Source organism: Patagioenas fasciata, unplaced genomic scaffold (genome assembly GCF_037038585.1).
Source record: "Patagioenas fasciata isolate bPatFas1 unplaced genomic scaffold, bPatFas1.hap1 Unplaced_1, whole genome shotgun sequence".
Taxonomy (NCBI): Eukaryota; Metazoa; Chordata; class Aves; order Columbiformes; family Columbidae; genus Patagioenas; species Patagioenas fasciata.
Genome location: NW_027288510.1, coordinates 2672192 through 2690018, shown reverse-complemented (window position 1 = coordinate 2690018; position 17827 = coordinate 2672192). Strand labels below are relative to the sequence as shown.

The following is a 17827-nucleotide window of genomic DNA, read 5'->3' as shown; positions in this document are numbered from 1 at the left end:
GAACTGGCACACGAGTGGCACCCGGTTCCCAGAACAACACCGAGATGCTGTTCTGAAGAACCGTCTCCTTTCCCGTTTCTAGAGGATGCTGCCGGGAAGCGCCTCCTCCGTCGAGCCAGGCTTCCTCCACATCGGTTACCTGCCCTGACTGTGACGCCGGAGCAGGGTCAGAAAGCCGAGGGGAGTGAGCCTCGCGCCAGGTGAGACACTCGCATAAACGGGTGAGCGTGGCCCCCTGCTCCGGTCTCTGTGGGAGCGAGACGTTTCTCCCGGAAACACCCCACGTGCGCTTTGCCCACGTCCCACTGACTCACGGTTTCTTGCTCATGGCAGTGTCTGCAGCTTCTTGGCAGACTCTGCTGGCACCACCATTTCTTTCTTCCCTTCCGATGTGCAGATCTCTTGAGTAGCCAAGTGCAAAGGCTCGTTCCAGGAGCAGAAGGTCATTTTGGCGTTCCCTTCAGGTTGAAATGAGCCTGGCCTTTCTGTTTGCTGAGAACAGAGTTCTGCAGTTAGTTACTGCAGAGGATTGCCCTGAGTAACCAGGAGCCTCTTCTGCGCTGACGCCTGTCTTACGGAGAGCTCAGTGGCAGGATGGCTTTTCCGTGGGGTCGTGTCCTCCCCCCTTTGACACTGTGTCCCCAGCGCCCAACCTGCCCGTACAGGGCGTAGCGCTATCTCCGGGCACAGGACCCTGTTCCTCTGGGTGCTCCAGCAAGAGAGGGCCGAGACCTGGGCATCCTGGGTTGCAGGGGGGCTGTTGGGCACATCCGAGGCTGACAGCTTGGGGTCTTCTCTGTGCCTGGGGACTTGATCACAAGGCTGTGAGCAGAGCCCGTTCTGCTGCAGAAGCAGGGGCGCCACCTGGAAGCACAGGATGCAGAACCAGCTCCTCCTGCGCTCCTGCCAACACGCCCTGTTGTGTCTTTGCAGGCAGCTACCGGTCATCCAGAGGAGCTGCTTGAAGGAAAAGGAGGAGAAAGGAAAGCTACCGCCTCTGGTTGCCCCCAGAGAAGTGGACTTCATAGCCAGAGCCATTGAGAGGAGAGAAAAGGTACCCGACACCGGATGCTGCAGGAGCACATCCTACTGGACTGTAGAGCAGCGTTGCTCCACACATGCCGGTGCTCACAAGATTCTTCACTGGGTGTTCACGGGACCACTGACCGGTTGCTTTGGTGTTTGCTTGGAGAGAGGCGGGTCACTGTCAGTTGAGAATATACTTGTCACTTCCAGCAGCCTGGAAACACCCCCAGAGCCCTCACGCGGGGCTGTTTCTGTCGGCCCGGTGACTGCAGGGCTGGTCTGGGCTCGCCAGCTGCCGGCTGGTTTGTAGCCCGGTGGTGGCTGATCTCCCTGGTTATCCCAGACGGGCTCCTCGGCGGAGCCTGCGGGAACCTGGAGCAAACCAGCGTGGACAGCGAGGCAGAAGAGAAGGGAGGGAAGGGAGGGAACAGCTCAGCCGTGGCAGGACAGACTGATGCTGCCTGCTATTGCATTTCATTTGGCCTCCAGAATAAACGGCAGAAGAAGAAAGAGGAGAAGCTTCCACAGTATATCCAGAAATTCCTGGAAGGAGAGGAAAAGAAGAAAAAAGAGGCGGCGGTAGGGGAAAAAAGTAAACGGCTGTCAGCCGGAGCAATGAAAGCAAAGGCCGAGGCAGAAAAGGAGACACCCGGTGTGGAAGGAGAGGCAGAAAACCCAGAGGAGATGCAGAGGAGCCAGGTACTTGGGATTCCTGCAGAAGAAGAGCACTTTCTCCCGCGGGGCGGCTGAGACCGCAAAGCACCTCTGGCACCCAAGCCGTCACAGCAGCGTTGCTGCAGCAGAGCCGGGCGGGTGATGCTGCCCTTCCTGAGCAAGAAGGGGGACACAGAGTTGCAGTGAAACCCTGGTGACACTCAGAGGTCACCCCAGGGCCTGCTGAGCTCCTTCTCCCGGTTCTCCCCGTCCCCTGTGGTCCATTCAGAAGTGTTCTGGGGTCTGCGTGCTGGGAAGCAGCACCCTCCGGGTGCGGGGCTGTTGTGTGAGAGTCTCCTCCTGTGCAGGAATCCAGCTCCCCCGAGTGCTCCTCAGACAGCTCCCCGAGCAGCGTGGAGTCAGACGAGTCCAGCTGGGACCTGCTGGAGATCAGGACCATTATGGAGGACTGGGAAGAGGCCGGAGAAGAGCCCCCCACAGTCCCTGAGGACAACAGCGTCCCCCCGAAGCGGTACGAGTGTGCCCGCTCCAGCCGAGCCCTGGGGCGGTGGGGGTGAGCCAGAGGTGGTGGGTACAGGGAGCCAACCCCCGAGCCACGGGGCTGCACAGGGCGCCCGGGGATTTCTGCAGCCACGGGAACGGGCTGGGTTAGACCCCACGGCAGGGGCCAGAGCAGGGGCTTGAAACCCCTCCTGCCTCCAGGGGGCTGTGGGGCAGAACGGGGCCGCATAGCTGTGGGGCTGAGTGTGGGAAGAGGCAGGACGGTCCCAGCTGCAGAGTCAGGGAGACTTTGTCCTTGCTGTTGCAGGAGCCTTTCCCCACGGACAGACCGGGCCCTGCGGGAGGTGGTGACCTGCATCCTGGGGCAGGTGGCCCGCAAGAGGAGAGGGGAGAGGGATGAGCAGCTGGATCTGCAGGACAAGCTCCAGTGGTAAATCTCTCCGGACACGGGCAGCGCTTCCTCTCCCGCAGTCCCTTCCTCCTGCTCCCCGCAGCCCCACGGGAGAGAGCCGCTTCTCCTGGCACCGGCCTCTCGGCAGAGCCGCTCCTGCGGCCGCGGCTGGCGCCCAGCTGGGAGCCCGGCTGGAGCGCGCTCCTGTGCTCACACCACCTCCTCCCGCTGTGTGTCTGCAGCGAGCTGGCCGTGCTGCGCTGGGAACGGTCGGGGAAAGAGGCAGGCAGCAGCCAACACCTGCGGGAAGCTGCACCCCAGGCTGCACCCCCTGCCAAGGCGGGGGAGAGGAGGGCAGGACCGGTACGTCCCCAAGGCTCGATGTGGTGGCGTTTGTAATGGCGACGGCGCAACGGTGCGGCCAGGCTGGTCTGGGACAGCAAGCAGCCGGGTTGCTTTCAGCCCCGCGCTCCCTTGGCTCAGGGGTCGTTGCAGAAAGGCTCTGCAGTCGGGACCGTGAGCAAAGCAGGGCTGATGGAGAGGCTGAAAAGAAGGGGCAGGAGGGAGGGGGGCGCTGAAATCCCCCCAGCCCCTGCCAGGGACACCAACACTGCCTGCTGCTGCATTGCCGTGGTCCTGCAGGCGCAGCCCCGCGTGTGCACGGAGGAGGAAACACGCAAGCTCTGGGAGTCCTTGTGCAGCAAGATAGAGCAGAAGCGCAGCAGTGGCACCGCCAAAGGCCTGGAAAAAAGAGCCAGAGCAATGGGAGGCCCAGGTACCGCAGGCCGTGAAAAACAACTGGGGAAAGAGCATTCCCAGTTGAGTGTTTGCCTTTTGGAGTGCTCGCCTCTGAAAAAGGGGCTGTGGGCCAGCTTCAGGCCAGAGCTGGGCAAAGAGGGTGTTTTCCTGACAGCCCTGGGGGCACGGAGAGCAGCAGGGTGGGACTGCACCCCAGGGACCTGGACCTGCTCTCTCCAGACAGCAGCAGATCCCACCACAGGTGTCCTGACCAGACTTGTTGCTCTGCACCTCTGTGCATACAAGACTGCAGAGCTTTGTACTCAACTCCGCAGCTCTGGAGAGCGGATCTGCTCCACGTCGGCCAGTGCCAGGAGACTGTCTCAGGCGCTGAGGCTCGCGAGAGAGACGTCCAGCAAGAGCCTTCTCCGGCATGACGAGCGCCAGTGCCGGCCAGGCTGCTGGCACCAGCTCTTGCCCCCATCAGTAAAGCCCCCCCTGCAAACCGCTGGGTCTCACGCTGTGGGTGTTTCCTTGGTGGCTGTGAGGCTGCGCTGGGCAGTGGGTGAGCGCTGGGGGGTCAGGGAAAGGCCTGCAGGGAGAGGGCTGGAGCTCCGGCCCTGCTCCAAGGGCAGCCCTCCCCAAGGCTCTGCTGGACCCGCTCGGCTGCGGCCCCGCTCTTGGTGCCCCTGCACCTTGTGGCCCTGGCACTGAGCCTGCTGCAGCTGCACATCCCGGACAGGAGCGGGAGGAGGAGGAGGAGGAGGATGTGAAAAATGCAGTTGTGATTTGTGCTAATGTCAGCAATCAGGACACAGAACCACGGGCACAGTTCCATGCGGTGCTTTATTCCAGCGCTGGGAAACCAGGGGTTCGCACCCAAAGCTTCCAACAGCTGATTCAGACCATACCTTATTATACAAGTCGGTCACATACACATTCATTACACCCCTGACAACCATTAGAATATTCCACACCTATAATAACACAAACTTTCTATCTAAAAGATGCTACAATTATCAGTTATTTTCTACGGTACCAACTTTAAAAGAATATATCGTAAATCTATGTCCACCTTAAGAATAAGGCTCGGTTACAGTTACCTGCCTTGTAAGAATATACCATAAATCTATGTCAGCTTTAAGAACAGAGTTTGGTTACTGATTACAAGAGTTCTATGGCTACAGGGCTGGTTGCCATCCTAATATTAATCCAACTGTAAGAGATCCAGCGATATTCAGGGAAGACCCATCCTGTCCTGTTCCATGGAACAAAACCTCTTGTCAGGTTGATTCCTCTCAGCCGCAGGCCCTGCCGGCCGCCCTCACGCATCCCGGGGGCGCCGGGGGCTCCCGCCCCGCGTTGCCCCGCACGCAGCGCTCCCGCAAGGCCCCGCACACCGAGGGAGCGGGGGGAGGAGGCGGCTGCGGGGGGATTCGAACTCGGCACCCAGAGCACGGGGGGGCGGGGGGGGAGGAGAGGGACGGAGCCCGCTCGGCTCCGGGGAGGCCGCGCGGTGCAGGGGCGGAGGGGGCGGGGCCAAGGAGAGGGGGGCGGGGTGATGGGGAGGGGGCGTGGCCACGCAGCGGGATCGCCCGGACGCCTGGGTCCTCTCTCCCGAACTCCTGGGTCCCTTGGGGCACTCCTGGGTCACCCCCCAACTACTGGGTCCTTAGGGGTACCCCTGCGTCCCCTTTCCCGAACTCCTGGGTCCCCTCTCCAGGACTCCTGGGTCCCTTTCCCAAATTCCTGGGTCCCTCCCCAACTCCTGGGTCCCTCCTGAACTAAATCCCCACCTGAACTCCTGGGTCCTCTCTCCCGAACTCCTGGGTCCCTTTCCCGAACTCCTGGGTCCCTCCTGACCTGAATCCCCGCCTGAACTCCTGGGTCCCTTTCCCGGACTCCTGGGTCCTCTCTCCCAAACTCCTGGGTCAGCATTCCTGAAAACCTGGGTCCCTCCTGAACTGAATCCCCGCCACTGGAGTGCAGCCATCAGACTCACAGAACAGTTTGGGTTGGAAGGGACCTTCACAGTTCATGCAGTCCAACCTCTGCCATGAGCAGGGACATCTTCACCCAGATCAGGTTGCAGCTGGTAGAAATGATGACCTTTCAGAGCGTGCTGGTGGTACTTTGTCCCTTGTGCCCTGCCCTGATGTGCAGAGGAGACAGAAGGGACACTGGGAAGCTTTGGGGAAGACCCTCCGTATGCTGAGGTGTTGCGTCTCCTTCCTCTTCAGCCTCTAAAAGGTATGTGGTAAAGAGCAGAGCTGGAACCGGGGGTTCCCATCATTTGGGATAAACCCTAAAAACTCATTAATCATTTTGGTTGGAAAAGACCCTCAAGATCATGGAACCCAACCATAACCCACCCCTGGCACTGACCCATATCCCTGAGACCCTTGTCTAAGGCTTGACAGGAGCTCCAGCGCAGTTGTCTGCAGCCAGTGCCGGCGAGAAACCTAAAATAGGACATGGGAGAATTTGCATGGGAGCGTTCACCACGCGGAAATATCTCTGCCTTGGGAGGGCTGAGACTGAGTGGGTTGGAGGTTCTTTTTGTTTTCAAGGATGTGATCAAAATCACATGAAATGACACACAACGAAGGGTAGGCACAGGCTGGGACTGACACCGGAGCCTCAGCACCGGGTTTTATCCTTCATGGAGAAAGGGAACCAGGCTAAATCAGCCAGTTGGAGGCCAAAACAAGCGGCTCCTTTGGCTGTTCTGGGACGGGAGATGCAGGCAGGGCCACCAGTGTGGGGTCTGTCCTGGAGCTGCAAGGGTGGGATGCGGGACGAGGCAGCCAGAGCTGCATCCACACAAGGAGGCACAAACATCTGCCATTTCCATGTTGGTTTTAGGAGGGTTAATATATGTGATGATGATTTTTGACCCACACATCGCCTGGGTTGGCATCACCAGCCACAGGTTGGGTTTTAGCATCGTTCTAAAATGCTGGAGGGAGCAGGGTGGGACTGAGGCAGCACTGGTGACAGAGGGACAGATCCCCTGGGGTCCATGTCTGTCTTGTGCCAGACAACCCAGAGTTGGACTCGGTTCTCTGGGGAGCCCCAGGAGAGCAGAGCAGAGGGGGAGCATCCCCTCCCTCCACCTGCTGGTGATGTGGCCCAGGAGACACTTGGCTTTCTGGGTGCGAGTGCACATTGCCAGCTTATGTCCCTTTTGTCACCCACCAGCCCTTCTCCACAGGGTTGCTATCCATCCATCCATCCATCCATCCATCCATCCATCCATCCATCCATCCATCCATCCTCCCCCAGTCTGTGCTGGTACTGGGTATTGCCCTGACCCAGGTGCAGGACCTTGCACTTGGCCTGGTTGAATTTCATGAGGTTCACATGGACCCCCCAGCCTGTCCAGGTCCCTCTGGATGCCACCCCTTCCCTCCAGCGCATCGACAACACCACTCAGCTTGGTGGAAAAGCAGAACTGAAGTGTCTTGGGTGATGCAGAGGCCAGGGAAATGTGCCTGGCTTTAGCTCTCTGCCAAGAACACCTGGGGAAACCCTTTGAAATGCTTCAGCCACTTTAGCAGAGAAAAATAACACCCCCACACAGTTGCCCGGCTTTCACTGCTCACGCAGGGACAAAGGACAGCGCGGGGACAGCACAGCGCTCACTCTGGAGCTCGCCGGCTCTGACACCCGTGCCTGTTTGGGAGAAATCTCAATAGGAAAGATTTTGTGCTCTGGGATTCAGGTCATCTGAAGAACACCAGCAAGGAGAACGACTGCCAAAACCTGCACAACGATGTGACCAGCTCCAGCTCCCCTGGGGAAGGAGGCGGCTGGTGCTTGTCCCAGCCCAGCCACGCCATGGGCGACCCAGAGCGGATGACAGCAAAGCCTCTTTCCAGGCTCTATTCGCTGTGAGACCGTGGGGCAGGGTCCCATCCAGGGGGAACACGGGGAGCACATCCTGCCCGAGCTCTCACAGGCCGCTCTGCTGCACGGGGAGCAGAGGAAGGGACAGAGGGGTCTGGGTGGCCCCAGAGGAGCTTGGAGCAGAGCAGGGGGCACAGAAACCCAGGGAGGGTCTTGGAGACAGGTCCAGAGAGGATCCAAGTGTATATGGGGAGGGGGAAAGGGATGGGACGGTGCAGGGGGTGTCACACAGGGTGGGAGTGAGCATGCACGGACCAGAGCCAAGCTGAAGGTGCTCGGTGGGGATAGTGGTGATTGAGCAGGGGACAGGAGCAAAGTCCTGCGGAGGGCAACGGAGCTGGAGGGGATTTGGAGGGGTAAAGAGGAATGGGGGAGACCCAGGAAAGAATCTGGGGCATGGGGGGTGTGAGGGGGAAACACAGGAGCTGTGATATTTGGGATCAGAGGAACTGGAGAGAGGATGCAGAGGGGAAGAGGGATGGGGAGAACCTAGAGTGCACAGAGAGGGGGGCAGAATGGGTGCCCCCGGGGTGGGGGGAAGGCTGGTTTGCCAGTCATTGCCCCCCAAATGAGCTAGGGCTGCAGGTGGTCCCAGCACCCCCACCCTGGGCAGCAAAGGGGGACCATGGCAGCAGCAGCAGGTCCCACTGCACATCCAGCATCCATCAGGGGGAAATAAAACACCTAAGTGGGGGCAGATAAAGCAGGAAACCCCCAAAGTGGGCACAGGGAACAGAGCTGAGCACAACACATCCCAGCACTGGGGCTGCTGGGCTTAAATTGGTGTCCAGGAGCATGGGGGTGCAGGTGAGGATGCTCAGGGTGATGAAGGCATCAGAGTGGGGATGCCTGTGGGAGGGGGTGGTGGGGGCTCTGAGGTGCTTGGGTATGTGTGTGTGTCCCCAGCCCTGCAGGGGACAGGGGGACAAGCACAGCCCTGTGACACACACGTAGTGGCTGCTGCTGAGTGTCACGGTGTGGGGACCCAGGATCACCCCAACATGCTGCCCTGGGCTGGGGCCAGGCGGGTGCTCCCCCAAACTGTCAGCACCCACTCCTGGGCACCCCCCACTGGCTGCAACCCCCTGGGCAGGCACAGCGGTGCTGGGCTGTACTGGGACCTGCTGGTTCACAGCAGGATTTGGGGGGGGCCCAGGAAGAGCAGTCGGGCACCCCACCCTGTGCTGAGCTGGATCCATCCACCAGCACCATGTGGAGGACATTGGGGTGCAGGGGGGTAGGGAGGGGGTATGCAGGGTGAAGGGGCAGTATAGTGGGGTACAGGACAGGACAGTGGGTGTGGCAGGGTGCAAACCCCCCTCTCTCCCCCTCCCTCCTTCATCATGGAAGGAGTAGACACATCTCCCTCTCTCTCTGCTACAGCTTCTTTTGTTTGGCCCCAGAGCCCCTGGCCAGGGCCGTTAGGAGAAGGGAGCGCCGAGGTGCCAGGGAGCCGCTGGGCGCCCGCAGCCAGTGTGGGGGATGTTTGGAGGCTTCAGGGGCACCCACAGCCAGAGTGGGGGTGCAGAGAAGCTTCTGGAATGCCCACAGTCAGATGTGATCAGCCAATAAAAAACGGGACTCTTGTCAAGACTCCGCCCATTTGTCGCGGGTCTCTCGCAGCACGAGCGAGATGCTGCCGCCGAGAGCCCCCCCGGGATGGAGACTCCGCTGCCTTGCCGCCGCGGGTGTGAGTGAAACTGCCCATCGCAGGATTGCGAGTGTATTATAAATTTAGCCTCGCAGAATCGCGAGTGTGCACTTTCCGTACTCACTACAGTACGTGTATCTCTTCAAAATAACCCCACACCGTGTTCAGGCAAGTGCAGACTCCTCCCGGACTCAGGGACGGCTCCGGCATTGTTTTGGTGAAGCCACGTGCATGCACTCTGTGCACCGCCTGTCGTATTGGTTGCTGCCCCTTCATCATTTTCCTCAACTGGTATCCGAACCTGTATTCAAGTCACTTTTGGATGCTAAAACCCTGTTTCTCACCGGTTTAACAGAAGTTGTTTTGGACCCTGTTGTCCCTTAAACGAACCTGGGGTGCCTCCGGGACACCCCCCTTTCCATATTGATCCCCATGAATGAGTCCCCCCTCAGTCTCCTCTTGTCCAGCTCCAGAGCCCCAGCTCCCTCAGCCTTTCCTCACACGGCAGATGCTCCACTCCCTTCAGCATCTTGGTGGCTGCGCTGGACTCTCTGCAGCAGTTCCCTGTCCTTCTGGAACTGAGGGGCCACAACTGGACACAATATTCCAGGTGTGGTCTCCCCAGGGCAGAGCAGAGGGGCAGGAGAACCTCTCTGACCTACTGACCACCCCCTTCTAACCCACCCCAGGTACCATTGGCCTTCCTGGCCACAAGGGCCCAGTGCTGGCTCATGGTCACCCTGCTGTCCCCAGGACCCCCAGGTCCCTTTCCCCTTCGCTGCTCTCCAACAGGTCCTTCCCCAGCTTAGACTGGAACCTGGGCTTGTTCCTGCCCAGGTGCAAGCGTCTACCAGTGCTGCCCAGCGCTGATGAAATAAAGAATGCCGCCGAACAGCGGCATTGCCTCTGCTGTTCACTCCACCTCTTCGCTGCCAGAGAGTTCCCGCTTTCTCCAGAGCCCAAGAGACGAGGCCGAGAGAGCCCGGGAAGAGCCGGAGCCACCCCCGCCTCCCCGAGCCGGCCACGCCAGCAATTCAGCCGCCCGAGCGCTCTCCCCGCCACGCCCCAAGCGGCTCCCGCTGCCCGCGCAGGGGAACCGGGGCTCCTCGGCCCGGGGCTCCTCGGCCCGGGACTCACCGGCCGTGCCGAACGCCCGCCCGCTCCGGACGCCGCTCAGCGCCGCGCTCGGCAGGGGCACCGCCATGCTGCGCGCCGCCCGCACTGGAAGGGCCCCGTTCCCATAGCGACGGGGGCCGCGCCGCGCGGAGTCCGGCCTGGAAGGCCCCGCAGCCGTAGCAACGGGTCTGTCTACCGCAGCGCCGGGCTGGGAATGCCCCCCTGCCCTAGCAACGGGGCTGTTTAGCGCGGAGCCTGCCTAGAAACGTCCCCGCAGCCCCGCGGGACGGGCTCTGCCCTCCCCGGGAACCCCTCCCCATCGCCGGCCTTGCTGCTCCGACCGGGCAGAGCCCGCGGAAGGACCGGAGAGGCCCCGCTGTCACCCCGGGGTACCCGGACGGGAGGTGAAGCCCAGCACAAGAGCCAGGGGTTTTTCAGAAATCGGCCCGAAAAGGAAAAGCTGCAGTTGCCTGTGGGCTGTGGAACATCCTGGAGGTGCTGGGGAACCGCAGTGCAGAGTCACAGAGCCACAGAATCCCAGCCTGGTGGGGCTGAAGGGGCCTCTGCAGACCCCCAGTCCAACCCCTGCTCACGGGGGGTCACAGAGCAGATCACACAGGGAAATGCGCGGGGAGGAAAACACAGCCTGGACCCTTCGCTTGGCATCGTTGTGTTCTGGAACATGGCCTTTAAAAACCAGAAGAACATCCCAGAGCAACCTCCAGACCTAAGGACCTGGGGCAACTGATTTTTGCCCTCAAATTCTGGCTTCGTCCTTCCAGGTCAAACTGGCAGTTTCTCCAACCACCGCGTGTGGTTTTTCGGCTCCAGAGAAGGACGAGGATTTCCTTCCCAGCTCCATCAGCAAAGCAGTGCCACACGCGGATTCGTGTGCACAAACTGCCACAGGAACGTTCTTGTCCCCAGGTTCCCTGTATCAGAGTCTCAGGCGTTTGCATTTTAAAAAGATACTTGAATTATAAGACAAAATACAACTTAAAAGGTACAGCAAAGAAAAGTCCAGACTGGGGGCCTCTCAGGGGGAGGGAACACAAGGCGAAAGAGACTTGGGCTTTTAAACCCAAAGCGGCCAGAGGAGGAGCAGGTCCCGCAGCAGCAGCAGGAGCAGCTGGAGCAGCAGCAGCAGCGTCTGCATCAGGGAGGTGTCTCCTCACCCTCCCCACTGGGCCTGGGGCCACAGTGCCCAAGCCCTGAAGCTTTTCTGACAGCTTCTCTCTCTCCCTTTCTCCCAGAGACCGCGCAGCAGCGGCTGAGCACGGCTCACCAGAGGAGACGGCGTGAACAGCCCCGCCAGGAGCTGCCCAACCACCCTGTGACACCGCTGACCGCAGCCCAGGACCTCGGTGCCCCGACCGAGGGTCTCTCCAGCACCCTGGGTGAGGCTTCCACGAGCTGCGGGTGGGAAGGGACTCGCCAGGGGAAACTGCGCTTGTACCAGTGTCTCCAGAGGCTTGGGATGCTCCTGGGGGCTGGTTTAGTGTTTCTGTATGTAAAACTCAGGTGTGAATTGGCCTCCGCGTCCTCTGCAGGGGCTCAGCGGAGCTCTCTGAGCCAGGGCAGTGCCTTGCTCGTCTCCCTGAGATCCCCAGGCAGAGCCCTCAGCCCTGCTGCGTGTGCAGAGGAGCTGCTCCTGGGCAGAGCTGTCTCTCTGCAGCGCTGCCGCTTGCCAGGAGCTCCCTCTGTCCCAGGAGCCCAGCCCAGCTCAGCAGCACAGGAGCAGCCCAAGGCGCTTTAATGACCCCTCTGGTGGGTTTGGTGCTGAGTCCATGGACCTCAAACCCTCAGGGGAACCTGATGAAACCTCTCAAGAAGTCAGATTCAAACTCCAAAGTTTCTTGCAATGTTAATGAGTCCCACTGAGGGACACTACTGAGGAACTGACCCCATGGTCCGGTTACAGAAGAAAACGGGATGCAGTGACAAGAGGTCAGGAAAAGCAAGGTGAAGTTCTCTTAGATGCTGAGTAAACCTGAATGTGTTTCATTAACCAAAGGGACAAGCCCTGACCCCCAGCCCTGGGAAGGCAGATCCTGTTCCTCCCACATTGCTCAGGGCCCTTCCTGGACAGTGTGATGTGGGGCTGTGCAAGGCCAAGGGCAGGACTATGGTCCCACACCTCCCAGGTTCCTGGCTGGGGACAAGGAGGCCATGAGGCCCCTGTGCTGGAAGGACAAGGTGTCTCCTCACAGGCATCAGAGGTGCAGACAACAGCCATAGCCAAGGGGAGAAGGAGCTCATGTCTGTTGGGGCTTTCAGCCTCTTCACATCCCTTGATCATCTCCACCACAGCCTGTCCTGTGCTGTGGCATCCCCTGCACCTCTTTCCCTGCAGGCTGCAGACATCCCCCCTGCTGCCCCACCTTGCTCTTGTCTGAGCATCTTCCTCCCTTTGCTGAGATCTCTGCATCCTCCCCAGCTGTTCCTTGAAGCACAAAGCCTTGGGCTGATGCAGACTCCCTCTGCTGACCTGCTCCACCACAGCACTGCCCTTCCAGTCACATTCCTTCCTGCTCATCTCCAGCCTGGACCTCCCCAGCTGCCCTTTGTGCCATTATTTTTTTCCCATGCTCTTTCCCAGTATGCAGAAAACCTCCACCACCTCTGAAACCACCCTTCAAGCACTCTCAGGCTACTCCTGCACTGCTGCAGCCTCCCCAGCGCTGCTGGGCCAAAGCAGCCCAGGTCCCTCAGCATCCCACACCATGTGCACAAGGTGCTGAACCTGCCTTGGCACAGCCCTGCACTCTCCAGTTCCTCCTTGCTTCTCCAAACTGGGAAGCCGCACACTGGCACACCCCCGTGTGTGTGGGGTCACACCAGTGCTGAACCGAATGGGATGAGAACTCCAGGTGTCTGGGTCCCCACGCTCCTCCTCATGCAGCCCCGTGTGCAGCTGCCTTGTTCATGGAGAGCGTGCACCACGGGCTGGTGTGGGGACCCTGGAGTGCCCAGGCCCTTCTCCTCAGGGTCACTGAGAACTCGTCGTTTCATCTCGTCAAAAATCAGAGATTTCTGATGGGTGAATACCAGGTATTCACAAGGTCTGAACTCTCCCTGGACTGTAGCTCCATTTGCTCAACTACTAAAGTTTGCATACAGTTGGCTTATCCTGATGAAGGTGTCTCTCCCAACATGAGGCATTACAGGACACTATAAATATTGTCTCCTGGGGAAATAGTGGGGTCTTGTGTGTCTGATACTAATAATGCCAGAGGTTTGGAGTCAAAGGAATAGTTTCCCTTCATGTGGGAGAGCAGCAGGAATGTGTGGAGCTCTGCCTGGGGAGGAACAATGTCAGCTGAACACTGAGGAGTCAGCATGAGAGGGCAGAACAACATGGGCAATGTTGTGGTCACTGGACATCAGCTGCTGAGACACTGATCAGGAAGAGGAACTAAATGAGGCCTCTTTCAGACAAATTAAAGAAGCCTCATGTTTCCAGCCAGTGTCCTCGTGACAGACCTGAGAAATCCCAATATCTGCAAGGAACCAGCCATCCAGGAGGGGTTGGAGCTCATTGACAACATCTTCCTGACACGGGTGACTGAGGAGTCAGTGAGGTGAGGTGCCCTGTGGGACTTCACACTTAAAACCACAAAGAGTTGGCCAGGATGGAACAGTCAGGGATGGGAAAGTGGAGCTGAGGCTCCTGGGAGATGATCACAAGGCCAAGAGCAGGATTTCAGGAGAGCAAGCTTTGCCCTGCTGAGGGACCTGCTTGGGTCCTATGGGATATGACCTTGGTGTCTGCAGTGCTTTTCTCTCACATCTCCTCCCTCCTCTCTCCCACCTGCTGTTGTGCAGCATTTTTTACCCTTTCTCAAATACAATATCCCAGAGGTGCTGCCAGCATCACTGAGTGGGTCAGATTTGGCCATGTTTGGGTCCATCTTGGAGCCAGCTGAAATGGACGCTGTCTGATGTTGATCAAACTCCTGTTGTCTTCTCAGAGAGGTGACAACTGTAGCACAGCCACACTCACCTCCAGTTCCAAGACTTGTCATATAAACCAGCACAGGGTGACAGTGCTTTGGGTGTTATAAAATGCTGGATTATGGAGAAGTAGTGGAAAATATCTTCTGTCAGCAACCTGAAGAAGTCACCATTTGACGAGCAGTTTCCTATCGGGAACTGTAATTGACTGACATTCAGTGGCCTGGCAAAGTGGCAGGTGCCAGCAGTCCAGAGGATCTTGGGCCAACTGCTTAACATGTCCGCTTGGTGGGCAACAAGGGTGATTCTCACCTGGATCTGGAACTGGAAAACAAAAAGAGCTGGTGAGGGATGTGAACATCAGTGTCCACCTTGGCTGTTGTGACCTGGAAGCAGTGGGGTCCCAGGCAGCAGAGGGGAGGGAGGAAGGCCAGCAGCAGAGCACAGGCTGGTGGGCTCCAGAGGAGAAGACTTTGACATACTGGGGGCTGGTGGGCGACGTGGTGACATGGAAGTAGGTCTGGGTAGGATGAAGGAGCTCAGGAAATCTGATCAGTCTTACAAGACAGCCTGCTCCAAGCACAAAATGTTGTCTCTAAGTACCATGTAAAGAAGTGTTTGTCTTATGAGGCTGCTCGTCTGAACTGACATAGCTCCAGGGCAAAAAGGCAGCACACAGGAGGTGGAAGCAGGGGAAGCTGCAAAGGAGGAATTTAGAAACCTTGTCCACGGATGTGGGGATGATGCCAAAGCTGCCCTGACCTTGATACCTGCAGGGGAGTGTAAGGGCAGCAAGATGAACTGATTCATCTTCCTTACAGCAGAAGAATAGACAAGGGTAACATGGGCCTGCTGCTGAATTCATAAGAGTAGAATCAGACAGGACTGAGGTTCTTCATGGCTTCTTTGCCTCCATCTTCACCAGCAAGGTCTCCTGGGACTTTGTTCCTGAAGGCAGGAGTCTGGAGAACACCCAGCAGTGGATGGGGCTCAAGTCAGGGGTGACCTGAGCAAACTCAGACACCATTACAGAACAGGAGATGGGTCACTTGACCAGCTCCCTGAACACAAGTGTCACTGTGCACAACACCTGAGATTCCCAGGTACAACCACCTCTTGGCCCAGAGGAGTGTGATTCCTCTTAAGGTGTCCTGGTCTGTCTCCTCACTCACATGGTGATTTAGGCACCCACTTTTCTGATATATTCTCTCTTTTTCATGAGATGCACCACATCAATATGAACTGGAGGCTGCTGATACCACCTGTTCTGGAAAGGGAAGGAAGGGCGAGCAGGGAAGGAAATAGAAGAAATTTGGCTTCGTTGCTGTTTATTATGGAAATGCTTTTTGTTTGACTATTCCTGAAACCTCCCTAATCATCCACACCAGACTTGAAGCGTTTAGGAAAATGATGCACAGAGCCTTGGCTTGCAAGAGCATTTTCGATGTTAATGAGCCCTCTGCTGCCATGATCCTGAACTGCAGCTACTGAAACAACGAACAAACCTCTCATGAAGTGAAAGGCAAAAGCAAACCCCAAGTTTCTGAGGGTGTGTGGGACACCATCAAGGGCCATCACTGACACAGCTGTGAAGGAAACAACCAGTGCAGGTCCCTGTCCCTGGAGGCTGGTCAAGGAAAGACTTGGACACACTGGTTACAGGTGGTGAGGGCCATGTGGAGGTGGCTCTGATGCCATGTCAGCCCTTGATGCTTGTTCATCACCAGAATGGTTGAGCCCTGATCCCTGGGACCTGGTAGACTTTTCTCCAACGTTTTCAAGGCTTTTCCTGTGGTCAGTGTGAGTCTTTTGTTTTTTGGGGGTGGGTTTTATGTCAAGTGCTGTTGCTTTAACTGCAAGGGTCTGTTTTCTGTGGAGTTGGAAATGTCTGTGAGTTCCTCACAGCTCATCCAGCTTCTTTCATTCACCTGGCAATGGTCACCAATCACCTCAATGTCCCAGTCCCAAATTTGCTTGTGAGGCGCAGAATGACCTTACAACCCTTGAGGTTATAAAGAGGGTATGCATTTATTTACGACGCTGGACTCACGGGGAATCATTTCACCTAATGCGTGTGTAAAATTACAGTAGCTGTGAACTTGGTTAAATGGAACACCTATACATATTCATAACCTGTCCCCAAGAGGGCGGTTCTTATTACAATGAGTTCAGGAGACCATTTCCAGAGTCTCCACCTCCGGCTCCTCCTGGTTGCAGCTGTGCAGTGATCGTGAACCCGGGTCCTCTTTCTCTGTACACGGTCAACTTTGTTCCAGTGTGATGAGTTGGTTGGGTCTCAGACTGCTGAGTCAGTTAAAACTGGCGTATCTCCTGTCCTGTGCCCAAGACTCTGTAATCTGGGTCACCCAAGGATGCACCAAGGACTATTATCTTTGTGAGGCGTCAGTGAACTCCTGTTTTTCGTACAATAAGTTACACAGAGTTAAGCAAGGCTGGGCAAGAGTGATGTGGGTTAAAGGGTCAGCTCTCTAAGTGTCTTTAGTGATGTGGGGTAGGGTTAGTTCCTCAAGTGTCAAGTGTTAGTTTTTAAGTGTTAATTAGTTAATTGTCAATTTCCTGCATCACTACAAGGATGTCATGAAGCTGTTCATGAAGAAATCAGAAAGGCTAAAGCCCAACTGGAGCTGAATCTGAGCAGTGCCATCGAAAGGAAATAAACAAACTATAAATACTTCAGAAAAAAAAAAAAAAAAGGATGCACAAGGAAATATATTGACAAAAGAACAGGGAAAGGTTGAGGTACTAGAAGCCTCCTTTGACTCAGTCTTTAATAGTCAGAACAGTTGTGCTCCAGGTATCCAGCCCCCTGAGACAGAAGACAGGGATGAGGAGCAGAATGAAGTCCAAACAATCCAAGGGGAAATGGTTGGTGACCTGCTACACCACTTGGACACCCACAGGTCTGTGTGGCCAGATACACCCACGGGTGCTGAGGGAGCAGGCAGAGGTGATCCCTGAGCCTCTTTCCATTATCTACCAGCAATCATGGCTAAGTGGGGTGGTTCCAGTTGACTGAAAGTTGGTGAATGTGACACCCATCTACAAGACGGGACATAAGAAGGATCTAGGGAACTACAGTCCTGTCAGCCTGACCTCAGTCCCAGGGAATAGTATGGATCATATCATCCTGAGTGCCATCATGTGGCAGACACAGGACAACCAGGTGATCAGTCCTAGGCAGCATGGGTTTAAGAAAGGCAGGTCCTGCTTGACAAACCTGATCTCCTCCATGACAAGGCACCCTGTATAGGGGATGAGGGAAGCTTTAGTAAGACTTTGACACTGTTTCCCACAGCATCTCCTGGAGAAGCTGCAGCTCATGGCCTGGATGGTGTATCTGCGATGGATAAAGAACTGGCTGGAGGGTCGGGCCCAAGGAGTTGTGGTGAATGGAGCCAAATCCAGTTGGTGGCCGGTCATGAGTGGTGTCCCCAGGGCTCAGTATTGGTGCCAGTTCTGTTTAATCTCTTTATCAAGGATTTAGACAAGGGGATCACGTGCACCCTCAATAAGTTTGCAGATGACACCAAGTTTGTTGGGAGTGTTGACCTGCTAGAGGGTAGGAAGTCTCTACACAGAGATCTGGATCAGGTGGATCGATGGGCTGAGGCCAATTGTATGAGGTTCAACACGGCCAAATGCTGGGTCCTGCACTTGGGTCACAACAACCCCAGGCAGTGCTACAGGCTGAGGGAAGAACGGCTAGAAATTTGTTGAGGACGGAAAGGACCTGGGGCTGTTGTTGACAGTGGTTGAACCTAAGCCAGCATGTGCCCAGGTGGCCAAATAGTGCCAGTGGTATCCTGGTTGGATCAGCAATAGTGTGGCCAGCAGGACTAGGGCAG

At 57.1% G+C, this 17827-nt stretch overlaps 1 long non-coding RNA gene across 1 annotated transcript; it reads right to left on the bottom strand.

Annotated features, from left to right (window-relative positions):
* Window positions 1–4159: 4159 nt before the first annotated feature.
* On the bottom strand, window positions 4160–10144 carry LOC139826723 (uncharacterized). Its single transcript, XR_011736867.1, has 3 exons — window positions 10029–10144; window positions 5334–5574; window positions 4160–4589 (listed from the first exon to the last, which is right to left on the bottom strand). It is a non-coding gene; the product is annotated as an uncharacterized lncRNA (long non-coding RNA).
* Window positions 10145–17827: the final 7683 nt, after the last annotated feature.